The sequence below is a fragment of the Aquarana catesbeiana genome, linkage group LG02 (genome assembly GCF_042186555.1).
Source record: "Aquarana catesbeiana isolate 2022-GZ linkage group LG02, ASM4218655v1, whole genome shotgun sequence".
NCBI lineage: Eukaryota > Metazoa > Chordata > Amphibia > Anura > Ranidae > Aquarana > Aquarana catesbeiana.
In genome coordinates, this window is record NC_133325.1 from 260,454,788 (window position 1) to 260,476,177 (window position 21,390).

A 21,390-nucleotide genomic window follows, 5' to 3' on the forward strand; every position below is an offset into this window, starting at 1 on the left:
CCAAATTAGGTTTAATCTTAAATTGTATAGAGTCTGCTGCTGTTACAGTAGTAAAAGTGAAACTTACTTCCTCAGGAAGCGGTACTAGCTGAAAGCTTTGATACATTTTAGGATATCTTCCTCTTTCAGCATAATATACAGGGCTATGGGAATAATTTAAGACATATAAACATATCTACTTGTATTTTTCAACAGCATAAGATGCTCCTTGATCATGTACTTGTATGGCGTCATTTGTTGCCCTGCACACACAGCCTATAAAGAAATACATCTTCACATTCCTGAGTTGGAAGTTTCTGTTTGTATTCCAAAATGAGGTATTCAGCATGATTCAGCATGACTTTGTAAAGGTTAATGCATGATCTCTGTGTGTGATATGAGCAAGGTCTCAGATAGGGGGTTGAGCCTGTCCTCCTGTACAGGGCCTTTGATCCAGTAATTTAACAAAGTGACCCTGGGAAGAGTGGGGACTTTTTATCTTCCAATAGGTTTAGGTGGAATGATCTCCATAGGCTTCAGTTGCCTGTAAGTAAGGTAAAGTTCCCTGGTCCTTATCAGTTTGGCAGGGGGGGCAAAGAGGTAACCATTTTATTTATTACAACCACAGGCAGAGTAATCTGATGTTCTGTGGCTCCCAGCAATTGAGTGAATGTTCTGGCCTGCACAGGGCTGTTATAGGTTCCCAGCCTAAGCAAAGGGAGGAGTGCAGGATACAGTTGCAACGGGGGGGGGGGGGGTGATGCGAGGACTCTGTCAGGAAGGTTGTATGGGTCCCCAAAATTTCTATTGGTGGTTCTGAGTGTAACATCTGACATTTCCTGTGAAGAAACTCTATATTCCACAATTCCTGGTTCTCTCAGTCCAGTTCTTGTGCAACTGTGCAGCTACACAGTAATTATATCTGGCACAGACACAAGCAGGCAGAGCATTCACAGATACACAGAGAACAGGTGGAAGATGGTCCAATATGTTTATCTCATTAGTACTACCATATTTGTGATGCAGTACATTGAATGGCAAGGCATGCATTGGGACAGACTAGCTGCATCAACGCACGGACATAGGGGAATCGATCAGCCACAACACTACAAACTGCAGCCACAGCATGTGAGTCCATCAATACAAGGTAAGGCAAGCAAACAACAAAGGAAATATAACTACATCTATACCTAGTTAAAGCAATAAAAATGTTGAAAGGGTAGAATGTCTTTAGATTAAATATGTGTAAAATACAAATTCACATATGCACAAAGATTGAACTAGACCTCTTTCTTTTTAGACCTCATTAAATATTTGTAAAAATGATAAATGCACCACTCTAAGCAGCTACAGAAGCTTTGCATTATTTGGCATAGTTACATACATAGTAGGTGAGGTTGAAAAAAGACACAAGTTCATCAAGTCCAACCTATGTGTGTGATTATATGTCGGTATTACATTGTATATCTATATCTCTGTATGTTGTGGTCGTTCAGGTGCTTATCTAATAGTGTTTTGAAACTATCCATGCTCCCTGCTGATACCACCGCCTGTGGAAGGGAATTCCACATCCTTGCCGCTCTTACAGTTAAACCTCTTTTCTTCTAATTTTAATGAGTGGCCATGTGTCTTGTTAAACTCCCTTCCATAAAAAAAGTTTTATCCCTATTGTGGGGTCACCAGTACGGTATTTGTAATCATATCCCCTCTCAAGCGTCTCTTCTCCAGAGAGAATACGTTCAGTGCTCGCAACCTTTCCTCATAACTAATATCCTCCAGACCCTTTATTAGCTTTGTTGCCCTTTTGTGTACTTGCTCCATTTCCAGTACATCTTTCCTGAGGACTGGTGCCCAGAACTGGACAGCATACTCTAGGTGCGACCGGACTAGAGTCTTGTAGAGCGGGAGAATTATTGTTTTATCTCTGGAGTCGATCCCTTTTTTAATGCATGCAAATATTCTGTTTGGTTTGTTAGCAGCAGCTTGGCATTGCATGCCATTGCTGAGCATTTCATCTACTAGGACCCCCAGGTCCTTTTCCATCCTAGATTCCACCAGAGGTTCTCCCCCTAGTGTATAGATTGCATTCATATTTTTGCCACCCAAATGCATTATTTTACATTTTTCTACATTAATCCTCATTTGCCATGTAGTTGCCCAACCCATTAATTTGTACATTTCTTTTTGCAAGGTTTCCACATCCTGCGGAGAAGTTATTGCCCCGCTTAGCTTAGCTTAGCATCGTCTGCAAATACAGAGATTGAACTGTTTACCCTATCCTCCAGGTCGTTTATGAAGAAATTAAATAGGATTGGTCCCAGCCCAGAACCCTGGGGACCCCACTACCCACCTCTGACCATCCCGAGTTCTCCCCATTTATCACTACCCTCTGAACTCGCCCTTGTAGCCAGTTTTCAGTCCATGTACTCACCTTATGGTCCATGCCAACTAACCTTATTTTGTACAGTAAATTTTTATGGGGAACCGTGTCAAATGCTTTTGCAAAATGCTAATACACCACATCTACGGGCCTTCCTTTATCTAGATGTCAAGTCACCTCCTCATAGAAGGTTAATAGATTGGTTTGCCAAGAACGATTCTTCATGAATCCATGCTGATTGCTGCTAATAATACAGGTTTCATTACTAAAATCTTGTATATAGTCCCATATCATCCCCTCCAAGAGCTGGCATATGATTGATGTTAGTCAAACTGGTCTGTAATTCCCAGGGATGTATTTTGGGCCCTTTTTAAAAATTGGTGCTACATTGGCTTTTCTCGAATCAGCTGGTACCATTCCAGTTCAGTAGACTGTCAGTAAAAATTAGGAACAATGGTCTGGCAATTACTTGACTGAGTTCCCTAAGTACCCTCAGGTGCAAACCATCTTGTCCCGGTGATTTATTAATGTTAAGTTTCCCAAGTCTAATTTTAATTCTGTCCTCTGTTAACCATGGAGGTGCTTCCTGTGATGTCATGAGGATAAACACTGCAGTTTTGGTTACTGAAGCCCCCCGATTCCCTCATGAAGACTGAGGAGAAGAATAAATTCAATACCTTCGCCACCTCCCCATCCTTTGTAACCAGATGTCCTTCCTCATTCTTTATGGGGCCAATATGGTCTGTCCTCCATTTTTTACTGTTTAAGAATTTCTTGAGATTTTTTTGCTTTCCTCCGCTATGTGTCTTTCGTGTTCTATCTTAGCCACCGTAATTGCACCCTTACACTTCTTGTTGCATTCTTTATAAAGTCTGAATGCTGATGATGATCCCTCAACCTTGTATTTTTTGAAGGCCTTCTCCTTTGCTTTTATGTGCATTTTTACATTGAAGTTAAGCCATCCAGGACTTTTGTTTTAAATTTATTACCCAATGGGATGCATTGGCTAATACTCTTATTTAATATGCTCTTAAAGCAAACCCATCTCTGTTCTTTGTTCCTAAGATTTTATCCCAATTTATGCCTTCTAGCAAGGTTCGTAGTTTAGGAAGTTGACTCTTTTGAAATTCAGTGTCTTTGTATTCCCCTTAAATGTTTCCTATTTTTGTGATTTATACTGAAGCCAATTGACCTGTGATCGCTGTTTCCTAAATTGCCCAAATTGCTTAAATTCCTAAATTGCCTCGTATTTTCACATCCTTGATCAGGTCTGTATTGTTGGTAATCAGTAGATCCATTAATGCTTTTTTTCTAGTTGGGGCGTCTACCATCTGAACCATGAAATTGTCCTGCAAGACATTTAGGAACTGGCGAACCTTAGTCGAATGCGTGGTTCCCTCCGCCCAGTCTATGTCTGGTTAATTAAAACCCCCCCATTATGATAACACTTCCCATCCTTGCTGCTAATCAAAATTGTTATAGGAGATCCATCTCCCCCTCCTCCCTCAGGTTGGGGCTATAGCATACTCCCAGTATTATTTTCCCCTTAGCTTCATCCCTTGGGAGCTCTAATCATAAGGATTCCACCTCCTCCCTGGCTCCCTTAGTGATGTCATCTCTCACATTCACTTGTACATTATTTTTGAAATATAGGCATACCCCTCCCCCTTTTTTACCCCCTCTATCCCTGCGATTAAGGTATACCCTTGAATGGTTGCCAGCCAATCATGAGAGCTGTTGAACCAGGTCTCTGAAATACCCATAAAATCCAAATCCCATTGTACAACAGTATCTCTAGTTCACCCATCCTGTCCACCAGACTCCTGGCATTGGTGAACATGCCACGTAGTTTAGACCGGTCGCATACTATCCTCTTATTGGGTGTTCCGAGACTGCAACTAGGACTTGTTACTATACTTACCTGGGGTTTATGTGCTTTAGTCACCCTACCGCTAATACCCCCAATACTACCCTCTGGAATATGTTCCGTGCTGACTATCTTTACCTTTGGGCCCTCCCCCATCGCCTAGTTTAAAAACCCCTCTAACTTTTTGGCCATCTTTACTCCCAGCTGATCTGCACCCACCATTTAGGTGCAGTCCGTCCCCTCTATAGTACTGGTGACTGACTGAGAAGTCAGCCCAGTCCTCCAGGAACCCAAACCCCTCCTTACTACACCAGCTCCTCAGCCACTTGTTTACTTCCCTAATCTCCCGCTGCCTTTCTGGTGTGGCTCGAGGTACCAGTAGCATTCCTGAGAATACTACCTTGAAGGTCCCTTTCCTCAATTTAGCTCCCAAGTCCCTAAAATCGTTCTTTAGGATACTCCATCTGCCTCTGACTTTGTCATTAGTGCCAACATGCACCATGACAGCTGGGTCTTCCCCATCCCCTCCCAGTAATCTGTCCACCAGATTCGTGATGTGCCAAACGTGAGCGCCAGGTAGACAACATACAGTTAGGTGCTTCAGGTCTTTGTTACAGATTGCCCTCTCTGTTAAGTCCCCTACCACCAGAATCAGTCTTTCCATTCCCTGCATGATCTCAGGATAGGTTCCCATTGTGCCTTGTCAAAGAGTACACTGCTGTAAATTTTTCTCAAGCTACTGGGTACATTTTGGCCAGCTGGATCACCAACATTGGTATGCCTCTAGAGCAGGCACAAATATTGTTTTGGTCACAATCCATTAAAAATGTAGTGGTGGTGCTCACTAAATACAAAAAAAGCCACATAAAACACTTTGAGGCAAATGTATAGAACAGTTAATCTGACACTCACAAAACATTCACTACAGAGATTGACTGGCCACCAAAAAGTGTTTGATGAAAGTCACATTGACTGCTTTGTAAATATAATCCTCAAACAATAATGTGTAAATTTTTAATTTAATTATTTAAACTAAGCAAGCTCATTTCATGGTATGGAAAGTGTATACAACAGATGGTGACCACACATTTAGGCTATTACACTTGGAGCCGTATTCAATAAGGTGAGAACTACTGACCTGAATTATGCTTCCATCCAACTTTGTTTCAGATTTGGCCTTTGTGTTCATGCATACAGCATGTGTTAACCTTCTTTGTCAGAGGTTAACATGGCCATTGTCCTTCTGCTGGAAATAACTGAATTTGTGCCTAATATATTCCTGTATTTTGTATCAATATTTTTCGAAAATGGGCCAAAAATGTTTTTTTTAGTCAAGAACAAAGTATAGACTTATATAGATTAGACACAACAGTAGGAAACACTATTTACTCTTGTCTCCAGAGCCCAGTATTTCTGACAAATCTGAATTGTGAAAATCTGTACATCCACTGGGAATTTTATTTTTAGACATAGCTCCCTCTCCTTTTGCCTTTAAGCATTTTTTATGCTTCAAGCATGAGCAAGCAATATTAATCCAATTTTAATTTTCTTTTAGACACAATACAGTATATCATGTACACTCCAACTATGTTTCTGCTATTCCACAATAAAAAATGCGTGCTTCACCTTTCCACAAGTATGAATTATTCAGTTAATGCAAGTGAAATACTGTAAAGGTAAATCGACTCATTTTATGATGTATTTTACCAAGCAAAAAAGGGTAATAAATCAAGATTATCTATCTATCTATCTATCTATCTATCTATCTATCTATCTATCTATCTATCTATCTATCTATCTATCTATCTATCTATCTATCTTCATTTAGTGCCTGTGTATCTTGTTGTGTCTTTAAGAGTACATAAACCATCCACACATGCCCCTGACCCAGAGGAGCTTCTTTATTTAGTATTTAGTTTAGTCTTTATTTAGTTTAGACAACTAGTGATAGCTGGAGAGTGTAAAGTTTGACAACCCTAGCAATTCCCGCTGATTCTCAGGCCTTATGTCTGAAATGGTGGAGGAAAAGGTGTTCTAGGAAGTAAACATCAAATAAAGTCTTATGCCACATACACACGAGCGGTTTTGCTGTCGGAATAAACTTTGAAGGTTTCTCCGACGGAATTCTGACAGAATTCCACTCAAGCGGTCTTACCTACACACGGTCACACCAAAAGTCCGACCGTCAAGAACGTGGTGACATACAACACGTATGATGGGACTAGAAAAAGGAAGTGCAATAGCCAGCACACCACCCTTTGGGCTCTTTCTGCTAATCTTGTGTTTATCTCCTCTTAGTAGAAGTTTGGTGAGAGACGATTCACACTTTTCAGCTTTCGTGCTTTTCAGTCCATTACTGCTCTTCAGTTTGTGCTTGTGGGTTTGTATCTGCTTTTCAGAGCATGTAGACAGTTCACATATGTTTTTTTCAGTGTGATCTTGTCCGCTCGTTTCTGATTTTCAGCTCGCTCTTCACAGGCCTTGCTGTTCTTCAGTGCGTTCTGTTAGTTCGTTCTGACCAGCCGAGAGCCGAACTCTACTCGTCTTAGAGTTCGTGCTGTGTGGGGGCTTGGGTTTGGGGTTCATTCTTTGACCCAAGTCCAGTCCATGAACAGGGTTGGGAGGAGTTCATGGACCAAGAGTTGGTTACTCCAGTGTGACCAATTCTCTTATATGCCTTTGCTTCGTGAGATCCAGGAGAATAATCCTGATGATTTCAGGTACTTTCTCAGGATGACAGACCCCATTTTTCACCATCTGTTGGCTTTGCTGACCCCTTATATTAGCAGGCAGGATACCTGCATGAGGCAAGCCATCACTCCGGAGCAGAGGCTAGTCGCCATCTTGCGGTACTTGGCGACTAGGAGAAGTCTACAGGACCTTAAGTTCTCTACAGGCATCTCCCCCCAGGCTCTGGGGATCATTATCCCAGAGACTTGTTCTGCAATTATTCAGGTCCTGCATAATGACTATATTAAGGTAAGTTTTCTCCTTTAACATCACATTCTATGTATTTAATGATTGTTAATGTATTGTATTTCTTTCATCATTCCCTTATTACCATGATTGCAATATGCTGTGAATGTCCCCTTTGTCCTCACGCATGCTGTAATCTTTTATAGTGCTCCTTTTTTGTCCTTCATGCAAATTTGCCTTCACTAACCTCCCCAGCATGCTATCCTGGGCCCATATACACCTCGCCTAGTTACTTAACAATGTATTTTGGCAGCTCCATTGTGGTGCTTTACCCCAAACACCCCCTAAAATGTGTACAAATGTTTTTGTTGTCCTTAAATTCAGGCAGAGTGCCATAGGCTTTTTTTGGGGGATCAAACTCATCTCAAACCCTCCTTCCCTAAAATGTTTACAATGGGCCATCAGAGGGGGAGAGGAATCTGATAAGTGGACCTTATATTTTAGCCTTTAAATACTCCTTAAAATAAATGTTACTGTCAGACTTCCACGTACCTGACCAATGAGCCCGATATAGCAGGGGAAGGCCTCCCTTACGTATTTGGTTCCTGGCACCTGGTAGTATGGACAGGAGGCACGGGAGCACAGAGTGCTATGAGGGCCTGGTGGGTCAGCAGCAGGAGGATCCTGGTGAAGGTGGCTTGGAGATCACCAGACAGCTGAAGCACAGGCAGCAGGTGCAGAGCAGGAGCAGAGTAGGCAGGTCAGGTCACAGGCAGGGTCGGCAACAGGCGGGCAGCGTAGTTCAGAGGAGCAGGCAGGTTCGTAGTCAAGACAAAGGATAATCCAAGGGCAAGCCAGGTAATCAGGAGATCAGATGTTCAGACAGGTAAGCAGGAGCAGGGATACTGGGAGCTGCAGATCGGACAGCACCGGGCCAAATGTGCTGACAGTTTAAATAGGCTGATTGGTGCCAAGCGCCGTGCGCATGCGCACGCCAACGCACACAGGCGCGCGCACGTGCCCGCATGCCAGCGCCCACAACAGCGTGCACGTGCCAGTGCACCCCGGCGCGCACCAGCACAGCATCCACTCTGGGAACCTCTCTGACAGTTTTACTGATGTTGGGCAAATGTTTGTGTCTAATCTGCTTGCAATGTTATGTGCAAAAGTACTAATTTTTTTTCTGTTTTGATGCCACAGTTTCCTTCAACGCCACAGGAATGGCAGACTGTGGCGACCGTTGGGACTTTCCCAACTGTGGAGGGGCTATAGATGGGAAGCACGTCCACATCGTGCCCCCACCCCATTCGGGGTCTTACTATTCCAACTATAAGGGGTTTAATAGTATAGTGTTGATGGCAGTGGTGTCGGCACAATATGAGTTCCTCTATGTGGATGTGGGGAAGAATGGCCGGATGGAGGAGTCTTCGCCCAGACCGAGTTCTACCAACATCTCCAGACTGGTGGCCTGGCATTGCCACCTGCTGCGGACAACGTTGAAGGACTCCCGGTCGTCTTTGTTACTGATGAGGCATTCGGTCTGGGCAAGCACCTGATGAGGCCATTCCCCCAGAGGACCCTCACCCCGGAGAGGAGGGTTTTTAACTACCGGCTGGCCAGAGCCAGAAGAGTAGTTGAGAATGCCTTTGGGATAATGGCCAGCCGGTTCCAGCTGTTTCTGACAGCAATACACATGGCAGACTACAAAATCAACCACATCATCTTATCCTGCTGCATATTGCACAATTTTTTAAGGAAAAATGCCCACAATTATCTTGCCTTAGCTGGGCATGAGGCCAGACTTCCTGCAAATTCCCTGACGGGTCTGGATATTGGCCATCCTGGCTTGGCACCCCAAAGCGCCTGTGAAGTTCGGCAGAAATATGTAAATTATTTTATGGGTAGGGGGGCCATTACTATGTCAGACAATGTCTAAATATTTTTTTGTTAAAAAAAAATATATCTGATAAAATCTTAAATTTTCTTTATTGCTTGTGTTGCTGTTTTCTTGATTTCTTGTGGATTTTCCTTTAGTAAATAAGACCCATTGTCTCTGTAAACACAAAATTACTTCAAAAAATGGTATTGAGCATTGAAAGAAGAAGCCACACATTGTTGATTACCAAATTTTTTACTCTCTGCACATTCACATGTGCGTTATACAATTTTGCTGCAGCCTTCCCTCCATCCTTCCCTCAACCCCAGCAGAGGCTGACGAGGAACAACCTGGGCCTTCCATCCTGGAAGAAGTGGATGCGCCCAGCTGGAGTCAGGTATATTATTTTTATACATATTTATTGTCCTAATATTAATTATGTTAACTAGATGTTATAATTGATAACAAATTAATGATTTAAAACAAAGAGAATACATATCAATAGACAGTAGTGGCCAAAAATGTTTGTGACAAGAATGAAAAATGCTGGTCAGAATGATAGTCTTTTCTATTTATTAACATTCAATTTGCAAGTCATGAGCTAAAAATTGTGTGTGATTGATGAACCAAAAACTAAAAATATGTCCCTTTTTTATACACAGGATGAGCTAAGCCAGGAGGAGGGTCTGGAAAGTGTCAGCCAGGAGGAGGCCATGCTCAGTGTCAGCCAAGAGGAGGGCATGCCCAGTGTCAGCCAGGAGGTGGGCGGGCCCAGTGTCAGCCAGGAGGTGGGCAGGCCCAGTAGGAGCCTCGCCCAATCCCATGTGCCTCCCCTCTGCCTTACAACAAAAAGGCCCAGGAAGGGACTATCACGGAGGAGGCAGCACTGGGCCTCATTAGGGAAGCAACTGATGTCCTCAGAAGCCCCCCCAACACTGAAGAGGCCTATGGCTGCTATCTAGCCACTCGATTGATGAAATTGGAGGAGGGCCAATGCCTCCTCTGTGAGGGAATTTTTGGTGAGGCCCTTTAAAAGAGGTTGGGGGGCCAGCTGACTGAGAACAGCCACATATATGAGCTTGCCCATTCTCCTCCTCCTTCTGCCACAAGTCTACCACCAGAGCCACAGCCTCCAAGGAAGACTGCAGGGAAGGGTTCAGGGAAGGGTGGAGGGAAGGCTGCAGTGAAAAAAAGAAAGTGATGGCCTGGGTTCAGTCTGGTCTGACAGAAGATGCAGGCTGGTGTAGTACCACAGCCTGGGGACTAGGGATAAGCAGAACATGCGAACAGGCAAACAATTTGTTCGAACGCGCGAACACCATTAAAGTCTATGGGACACGAACATGAATAATCAAAAAGTGCTAATTTTAAAGGCTTATATGAAGTTATTGTCATAAAAAGTGTTTGGGGACCTAGGTCCTGCCCCAGGGGACATGGATCAATGCAAAAAAAGTTTTAAAAACGGCCATTTTTTCGGGAGCAGTGATTTTAATAATGCTTAAAGTGAAACAATAAAAGTGTAATATTCCTTTAAATTTCGTACCTGGGGGTGTCTATAGTATGCCTGTAAAGGGGCGCATGTTTCCCGTGTTTAGAACCGTCTGACAGCAAAATGACATTTCAAAGGCAAAAAAGTCATTTAAAACTACTCGCGGCTATTAATGAATTGACGGTCCGACAATACACATAAAAGTTCATTGATAAAAACGGCATGGGAATTCCCCACAGGGGAACCCCGAACCAAAATTAAAAAAAAAATGACATGGGGGGTCCCCCTAAATTCCATACCAGGCCCTTCAGGTCTGGTATGGATATTAAGGGAAACCCCGGCCGCCATTTTTTTAAAAAAATGGCATGGGGTCCCCCTCAAAATCTATACCAGACCCTTCAGGTCTGGTATAGATTTTAAGGGGAACCCCACGCCAAAATTAAAAAAAAATGGCGTGGGGTCCCCCCAAAAATCCATACCAGACCCTTATCCGAGCACGCAACCTGGCAGGCCGCAGGAAAAGAGGGGGGATGAGAGAGTGGCCCCCCATCCTGAACCGTACCAGGCCACATGCCCTCAACATTGGGAGGGTGCTTTGGGGTAGCCCCCCAAAACACCTTGTCCCCATGTTGACGGGGACAAGGGCCTCATCCCCACAACTCTTGCCCGGTGGTTGTGGGGGTCTGCAGGCGGGGGGCTTATTGGAATCTGGAAGCCCCCTTTAACAAGGGGACCCCCAGATCCCGGCCCTCCCACTGTGTGAAATGGTAAGGGGGTACAAAATTACCCCTACCATTTCACAAAAAAGTGTCAAAAATGTTAAAAATGACAAGAGACAGTTTTTGACAATTCCTTTATTTAAATGCTTCTTATTTCTTCTATCCTCTATCTTCCTTCAGTTTCTTCCTCCATCTTCTTCTTCTTCTGGTTCTTCTGGTTCTTCTGGTTCTTTCTCCAGTGTTCTCGTCCGGCATCTTCCTCCGCGGCGCCGGCGTTTTCTTCACCGGAGGAAGAACCAGAAGAACCAGAAGAAGAAGAAGATGGAGGAAGAAACCAAAGGAAGATAGAAGATAGAAGATAAAAGAAAGAAGATAGAAGAAAGAAGCATTTAAATAAAGGAATTGTCAAAAACTGTCTCTTGTCATTTTTAAAATTTTTGACACTTTTTTTGTGAAATGGTAGGGGTACTCTTGTACCCCTTACCATTTCACACGGGGGGCCAGGATCTGGGGGTCGCCTTGTTAAAGGGGGCTTCCAGATTCCGATAAGCCCCCAGCCCGCAGACCCCCACAACCACTGGGCAAGGGTTGTGGGGATGAGGCCCTTGTCCTCATCAACATGGGGACAAGGTGCTTTGGGGGGTCGCTTTGGGGGGGACCCCCAAAGCACCCTCCCAATTTTGAGGGCATGTGGCCTGGTACGGTTCACGAGGGGGGGCACTCTCTCATCCCCCCCTCTTTTCCTGCGGCCTGTCAGGTTGCGTACTCGGATAAGGGTCTGGTATGGATTTTTGGGGGGACCCCACGCCATTTTTTTTTAAATTTTGGCATGGGTTCCCCATAAAATCCATATTTTGAGGGGAACCCCCACGCCTTTTTTTTTTGGCGCGGGGTTTCCCTTAATATCCATAGCAGACCTGAAGGGCCTGGTATGAAATTTAGGGGGACCCCCACGCTATTTTTTTTTTTACATTTTCGTTCAGGGTTCCCCTGTGGGGAAATCCCATGCCATTTTTATCAATTAACTTTTATGTGTATTGTCGGACCGACAATTCATATAGCCGCGATAGTAGTTTTACATGACTTTTTTTCCTTTGAAATGTCATTTTGCTGTCAGACTGTTCTAAACATGGGAAACATGCCCCCTTTACAGGCATACTATAGACACCCCCCAGGTACGAAATTCAAAGGAATATTACACTTTTATTGTTTCACTTTAAGCATTATTAAAATCACTGCTCCTGAAAAAACAGCCATTTTTAAAACTTTTTTTGCATTGATCCATGTCCCCTGGGGCAGGACCCAGGTCCCCAAACACTTTTTATGACAATAACTTGCATATAAGCCTTTAAAACTAGCACTTTTGATTATTCATGTTCGAGTCCCATAGACTTTACCGGTGTTCGCATGTTCGAACAAATTTTTTGCCCGTTCGCATGTTCTGGTGCAAACCGAACTGGGGGGTGTTCGGCTCATCCCCGATCAGCAGCAAAACAAATTCATTATTCTAGCATTATAAAGCACAAAAGAATGTGCTGCATTAAAAGATCATAGAATTTACAGCGTGAGGAATGTGCTATCGCCATTACGAATGATAGTTTTACCTGACCGAGCGCTTCCGTCTCGTACTTGCTTTAGAGCATGTGTTGTTTTTGGTACGCGGACCAGCATAAGGACGAGCGGGTTTCCTGATAGTAATTAGTTCCTCGGGAAAATTTAGAACATGTTCTCTATCCAAGTCCGTCTGAATTTTCGACGGAAAAAGTCCGATGGGGCATACACACAGTCAGAATATACGATGAAAAGCTCCCATCTGACTTTTTCTGACGGACATTCCGCTCGTGTGTACGCGGCATTAATGTTTCATCAAGGGAAGATGAGAGTTCTTCTATGACAGAACCTAAGGAGCGTCTTATTTTCACCAGAGTTCCCCAAAGGGGGACTTGAATTTGGTTGCTTTTCTATGACCCTCAAAACACAATCCTTTAATCCTGAAAAAAAGAGATAATTACAGTGGAATACCAAGATCATGAACAGAGAAATTAGGAAAAAAGTTAGGTCAAATCAGTGGACATATGTAATATACAAAGGTAATAGATGCAGGAAATTTGATGGGGGTGGCTCGAGGACAGTTGTTAGGTGGGTGTGGGATAGGCTTCCCCGAATAAGTGAGTTTTCAGGGATCTCCTAAAGGTGGACAGTCACGCTAATAAAAAAATAATATGCTATGCCAAAGAGGCTAGACAACCAAGTAGAGTCAAGGTGACGAGACAAGTCAAGTTAAGGTCATATACATTCAAGTAAATCAGACAATTCTGGTATCTCTTAACCGGTTGCTGACCATATACTGTAAATATATGGTGGCAAGGCGGCTTTCCTGGGCAGGATCACATACCCTTATGTGATCCTGCACTTTCAGGTCTAGATGGTGCACGCATGCTGCCGGAGACCCGCACCCAATGTGTTTGGACACAGGGAGATCCAATCAGTGGGTTCGGCAGACACAGTGTCCGCCGGGACCCGCTGATTGTTAGGGACACAGACAGAACAGCGGTCTGCCTATGTAAACAAGGCAGATCACTGTTCTGTCAATAGGGAAGGTTGTGATCCTGTGTTCCTGCAAAGCAGGAACACAGATCTTTGCCTTCCCATAGTTCAAGCACATCCTCACACAGTTAGCAAGCACTTCCTAGGCACAGAGTTAACCCTTTTTAATGCCCCTGATGTTACCCTTTCCCTGCCAGTGTCATTAGTACAGTGACAGTGCATATTTTTAGCTCTGATCACTGTGTTAGTGTGACTGGTCCCTTAAAAGTGTCCATTAGTGTCTGATTTGTCCGCTGCAATGTTGCAGTCCCACTATAAGCTGCTGATCACCGCCATTACTAGTAAAAAAAGTTTAAAAAATAAAAATTCCATAAATCTATCCCATAGTTTGTAGACTCTATAACTTTTGCGCAAACCAATCAATACACTTACTGAGATTTTTTTTTACCATAAACATGCAATAGAGTACATATTGGCCTAAATTTATGAAGACATTATGATTTTTTTAATTTTTTTTATTGGGTATGTTTTAAAGCAGAAAGTAAAAATAATTGATTTTTTTTTTTTTTAATTGTCAGTCTTTTTTTGTTTATAGTACAAAAAATAAAAAAACACAGAGGTGATAAAATACCACCAAAAGAAAGCTCTATCTGTGGGAAAAAAAGGACATCAATTTTATTTTGGTACAGCGTTCTATGGCCGTGCAAATGTCAGTTAAACTAACGCAGTGCCAATTTGCAAAAAATAGCCTGGTCATGAGGGGGGTAAATCTTCCTGAGTGCAAGTTGTTAAATGACATGTGTTCTTTGGCTCATGCTTGCAACCACGCATACACCATGGGTTGTTTGTAGCAACGACTGTCTGTAGGATGTGCCCCACATTTGCCTCTGCATGCAAGTCAGTGTGAGGTGTGCATAAATGTCACAGGAAACAAGAAAACAGAAATTTGCTTGAATAGTTTATTCCTCTCATAGTTTTGTGTTTATAGCCCAGAATACCTTTGGGAAGAAACTGGGGCACTTACATATTTAAATGATACAGTATGCAAACGTGAGGAGATTATATCGATTCCATAATGCTCTTGAAGCACATGACAGTCATGACTGTCTAGTATCCCCACCTGCCTACAACTGGCTGTTTTAAGTACCTAAGGAGTGTTTGATTTTCACCAGGGATCCCCACAGGGGAACTTGAATTTGGTTGCTTTTCTGTAACCTTTAAAATACAATAATCCTGAAAAAAGAGAGAATTATGGTTTAGGGAATAAGTGATGGTCAGTATAATGCCAAGGTAATGAACAGAGAACTTAGGAAAAATGTTAGGTATCAAATCAGTGGACCTAGTTATAGTCATGCTAATAAAAAAAAAAAAATAGGCCAAGATAAAGAAGCTTAACAACATGAAGCCAAGTAGAGTCAAGGTGACAAGACAATTGAGTACAGTACATGCCCACCCCTATTTTTAAGGCTGGCTACAATGATGTCTTTTACAAAACTAACATACAGTATAAGAAGCTACGCTTAGCAATTGAACTTGTATGCACGCTTAGTTGAGTCTTCCAACTACCATTTCATCTCCATAACCAACTTAGTACTTGACAAAATCAGGACTAGGATACAGGTGTGAGATGTGTACCAAACCATATTAAGACCCCTGTTGTTTTTATCATACTGACAAAAAGATTTAATAACATTGAGACTGTTTTTAGTGGTGTGGTGTCATTTTTTGCTTTTATTTATAACCAGAATCAGGAACACATTTACAGGAACAGAACTTCAAAAATTATTCACACCCTTTGAAATTTTCCACATTTTGTCATGTTACAACCAAAAACGTAAATGTATTTTATTGGGATTTTATATATATATGATAGACCAAAACAAAGTGGCACATTATTGTGAAGTGAAAGGAAAATGATAAAAGGTTTTCAATTTTTTTTACAAATAAATATGTGAAAAGCGTGGTGTGCATTTATATTCAGCCGCCAATACTGGTGGCTGAATCAGTACTTTGTAGAACCACTTTGTAGAGTCAATACTTTGTAGAACCACCTTTCACTGCAATTACAGCTGCAAGTCTTTTTGGGTATGTCTCTACCAGCTTTGCACATCTAGAGAGTGACATTTTTGCCCATTCTTCTTTGCAAAATAGCTCAAGCTCTGTCAGATTGGATGGTGAGTGACTGTAAACAGCAATTTTCAAGTCTTGCCACAGATTATCAATTGGATTTAGGTCTGGACTTTGAATGGGCCATTCACACATGAATATGCTTTGATGTAAACCATTCCATTGTAGCTCTGGCTGCATGTTTAGGGTCCTTGTCCTGCTGGAAGATAAAGCTCTGCCCCAGTCTCAAGTCTTTTGCAGACTTTAAAGCCATGTACACACCGGACTTCCCGACAGAAAAAGTCAGATGGGAGCTTTCGGTCGGACATTCCGACCATGTGTATGCCCCATCAGGCTTTTTCTGTCTGCATTTCCGACGGACTCAGATATAGAACATGTTCTAAATCTTTCCGTCGGAAATGGCAACGGAGTTTAGCCCGTTGGCAAGTCCGGCCGTGTGTACGCAGCATAACAGGTTTTCTTCTAAGATTGCCCTGTATTTGGCTCCATCCACCTTCCAATCAACTCTGAACAGCTTCCCTGTCCCTGCTGAAGAAAAGCATCCCCACAACATGATGCTGCCATCACCATTTTTCATAGTGGAGATGGTGATTTCAGGGTGATGTGCAGTGTTAGTTTTCTGTTTCACATAGCATCTTTCTTTTAGGCCAAAAAGTTAAATTTTAGTCTCATCTGACCACATGTTTGCTCTGTCCCCCACATTGCTTCTCGTAAACTGCAAATAGGACTTATGGTTTTCTTTCAACAATGGCTTTCTTCTTGCCACTCTTCCATGAAGACCGGATTTGTGGAGTTCCCGACTAATAATTAACCTGTGGACAGATTCTCCCACCTGAGCTGTGGATCTCTGCAGCTCCTCCAGAGTTACCATGGGCCTCCTCGCTGTTTCTCTTATTAATGCTCTCCTTGCCCATCCTGTCAGTATAGGTGGATGGCCAAGTCTTGGTAGGTTTGCAGTTGTGCCATACTCTTTCCATTTCAGATGATGGATTGAACAGAGCTCCATGAGATGCTCAAAGCTTGGGATTTTTTTTATAACCTAATGCTGCTTTAAACTTTTACACAACTTTATCCCTGACCTGTCTGGTGTGTTCCTTGGCCTTTATGATGCAATTTGTTCGGTTTGTGAGGGCTTCACAGAACAGCTGTATTTATACTGAGATACTGAAATTACACACAGCTGGACTCTATTTACTTATTAGGTGCCTTCTGAAGGCAGTTGGCTCCACTTGATTTTAGTTAGGGGTATTAGAGTAAAGGGGGTTGAATACAAATGCACGCAACACTTTTCAGATATTTACTTGTAAAACAAATTAAAATCCATTTATCATTTTCCTTCCACTTCACAATTATGTGCCACTTTGTGTTGGTCTATCATATAAAATCCCAATAAAATACATTTACGTTTTTGGTTGTAACATGACAAAATATGGAACATTTCAATGGGTATGAATACTTTTCAAGGCACTGAAGCATAGAATAGGAAAAGTGCTATATCTCTCTATTAGAGATGTTATTCTTACATTCTCTATCAGTGTTTTTGTAACAGTTCCTTGGTTAATAACATTTGTCTCACCATATGCCTTCAAATTTGTGAATGACAAATTATGTTCTGTTAATAATGCGTTAAATAATTTTATATCTGTATGGACCCCCTGGCTTGAATATTGTTACAGAACTCATTTACAAGATAATAAACTAGTACTGAAGACTGTGCATTAATTGGTCTATTATATGCTAAATAGTGCTTAAATGGGTTATTAAATATGTGAAAACACAGTCATTTTTCATTGAAACATGTGGCTCATTATACAGTATGATTTCATATAGAATTTAACTACTACATGAGTTCTGCACATGTCTGAACCAAATGCATTGTCATAATTTCTTAAAGGTACGATAACAATGATTTATTTTTTTTTTTTTACTTGTAGTACTGTTTTAAATGTATTATAAATGTAGTGCATGGCATGGTCCTGTGGGTGCTAAAATATTTAATAACAATGTTTCCTTTTTGTTGTTTGATTGGTATGCATATTTTTTTTAATTTGAGCTGTATCTGGGAAAGCCTTACATAACAAATAGGCTATATGCAGAGATTTCAAGAATACCAAACCAAAAAACAAAATGTAATACTGTGTAGCCTACTAGTCCTTAGATGTGGTGGCTGCATTCTTTTTCTTTTTTTAGGTTGTTTTCCTTTTATTTTCACCTGGTGATCCTGCCAGCAACACACGTTCTCTCCTAGTGTGACAATATACACATTTGGTATTGTATGTATGGAGAAACTGAATTTATGGATTAATTTAGTAACATAGCAATAAACTATTAATAATACACTTTGAGACCTTTGAACTTAGGTCAGTAAGCTTACATGGGCCAATAATTGGGGGTTTCTTAGTAACTCGGGCAGGTTTACATGGAGGAGATTAGAGAGTATTCATAGTGTAATTTTTTTTTTTATTAAGGTTAAAAATGTGTTAAAAACAGTAAGTATTATTCTCACATTCAATACTAGGTTATCAGGCATAAAAAACAGGTTAACAGTCTAAAACTCGTGATCACCGGAAGTTCCAACTAATGCATTTTACCTTTACACTATGTATAATCTTTAATCTCCTCCATGTAAACCTGCCCAAGTTACTAAGTTGCTGGGAAAGCCTAAAGATATTGGAGCTGGTTACCAGACATCCAGAGGAACCTCATTAACATATTACAGGCGTATAACCCACCTGGAGTTGGTGAGTGATGGCACATAAAGAGGGGAGCACGGATTTGCACTCTTTGTTCACTATTATTAAGACAATATCAGCACAGACTGCACTTAGTGAAGAATTTCAACAGATGGTCAAATGATGGACATTTTTTTATTTTTTTTATGTTTTGGTTTATTTAATATAGTAACATGTTTTGTTTAAACAAATTATGTTACACTTGGTTTATAAGGGATGGCAAATGAACATGTCACCAGTAATTTGAAATAGTTTTTCAGTTTTGTTCTTGATTATTACTTATAGAAGGGAGAAACTCTCTCCAGTCTTTGCAGTGGAACAGTTTGTACATTAATTTTAATAGTGAGTATAGTAGAGAACACCCCCCCCGTTCGGTTCGCAGTAGAACTCCCAAACAGGGGAAAAGTTCTAATCCGAATGGCAAACCTTATTGAAACCTATGAGAGCCGAACAGGAAATATCAAAAGTGCCTATTGTGAAGGCTTATATGCAAGTAATTGGCCAAGGGGTATGGGGGTCTGGGTACTGCCCTGGGGGACATGAATAAATGCAAAAATATTTAAAAAAAAATAGTTTTTCCAGGAGCAGTGATTTTATGTATGCTTAAAGTGCAACAATAAAAATGAAAAATTCCTTTAAATAACGTGCCTGGGGGTCCCATTAGTCTGCCTGTAAAGTGGCACATCTGTAGCATATATAGAACATGCTGCAGCAAAGATGAAATTTCTAAAGAAAAAAACAGTTTGGGCCCATGCCAAAACTAAAAAAAAAGTTTAACCATACCAGGTCACATGCCCTCAACATAGGGGAGTGAGTGTAGAGCCCCACCACCCCAAAGCACCTTGTTCCCAGACCCAGACAACCACAGCCCATGGTTGTGAGGAAGAGACCCTTGTCCACATCAGCATGGGGATAAGGTGCTATGGGGTGGGGGGGAGCAGAGTCCCACCACCTCAAAGAGCACCCTTATGTTTAGGGCATATGGCCTGGTATGGTTCAGAAGGGGGGGCACTTGCTCTTTGCCCCTCTTTCCTGACCTGCCAGGCTGCATGCTCAGATAAGGATCTGGTATGGATTTTGGGGGGACCCCATGCTGTTTTTTTTTATTTTGGTGTGGGGTTCCCCTTAAAATCCATACCAGACTCTATGGAATTGGGGGACCCACGTCATTTTTTTTTCTTTTAACCAGTACTTATTGTTCAGCTGTCAGCGGGGAAGTATGAGAGAGTGACATAACACCAAATTTAATACACCTCCCCCCCATTCACACCTGAGACCTTGTAACAATAATGAGTCACATGACATCGGGGAGGGAAAATGGCTCATTGAGCCCAATTTGGACATTTTCACTTAGGGGTGTACTCACTTTTGTAGCCAGTAGTTTAGACATAAACGCCTGTGTGTTGAGTTATTTTGAGGGGACAACAAATTTACACTGTTATACAAGCTGTACGCTCACTACTTTACATTATAGCAAAGTGTCATTTCTTCAGTGTTGTCACATAAAAAGATATAAAAAATTTTTCCAAAAATGTGAGAAGTGTACTCACTTTTGTCAGATACTGTGTGTGTGTATATATATATATATATATATATATATATATATATATATATGTATATATATATATATATATATATATATACACTCTGCTCTGCATCCAGTGTAGGCTATATCTACAGTGCATTCTGTGATGTACTGTTTCTAATACACTTCAGGTGGTGTATTATATATATATATATATATATATATATATATATATATATATATATATATATATATATATATATATACATATATATAGTCATACAGTGGCACCACCACCCAAGGCTCAATGGGGCATGTAATTACAATTCTTCATATAATATTTTACAGAAGGGCCCATTCCTGCGCCCACCAAGAGTAACTGTGAGGGCTTAAAATGTTCTGGTACCACCAACACCTAAGGCCCAATTTTCTGCAGAGTATATAGGGCATACCGTATAGTACATATACTGCTGTTCAGAGTATATAGTGCCTGGGGGCCCCTATGCCATTTTATTAAATTTGGGTGCGGGGTTCCCCTTAATATCCCTACCAGACCCAAAGGGCCTGGACCCGACAATACATTACAGCCGCGAGTAGTTTTATATTAAATTTTTTCCTTTAGAAATGTAATTTTGCTGTGGTATTGTTCTAAACATGGAAAAAATGTGCTACTTTACACAGTGCTGTTTCTTGGCCTAGGCCGACAAAGCCCAGGCCTAGGGCGGTACCTTGCAGGGGAGCGGCAAAAAGCCGCCCCCCGCACGAAAAAAGCCCCTGACCTTTCTTGCAGAAATACTGGGGCCCGCGACTGCTTCCCGCACAAATTCAGCCCCCAGCGTTGGCAACCGGTATGCTATTGCACGGCAATTGTAAATATTATGCCAGTGTGCTTGGCTGAGGGGGGCAGAGATCAGCTTGCAATTTGATTGGCTCAGCCTAAGGCCCCTCCTACCCTCCTCTGTGCGGCTTTCCACACTGCAGCTTCTCCCTGGCCTGGGGCGGGGTCTGTCTGTGACACTGACAGACCCTGGAGGAGGAGAAAGAGAGAGACAGAGAGAGGGAGGAGCAGGAGGGGAACTCCCCGTGGCGGCAGAACAGTAGGTAAAATTTACTAAGTCACTATTACTTTTGTAATGTGTGCCAAGCAGCCAATCACATATAAGTGCCTAATAGGGATGGGCTTTATGTTCGGGTTGAACATGAGTTTGACTCGAACATTGGTTGTTCACCCGT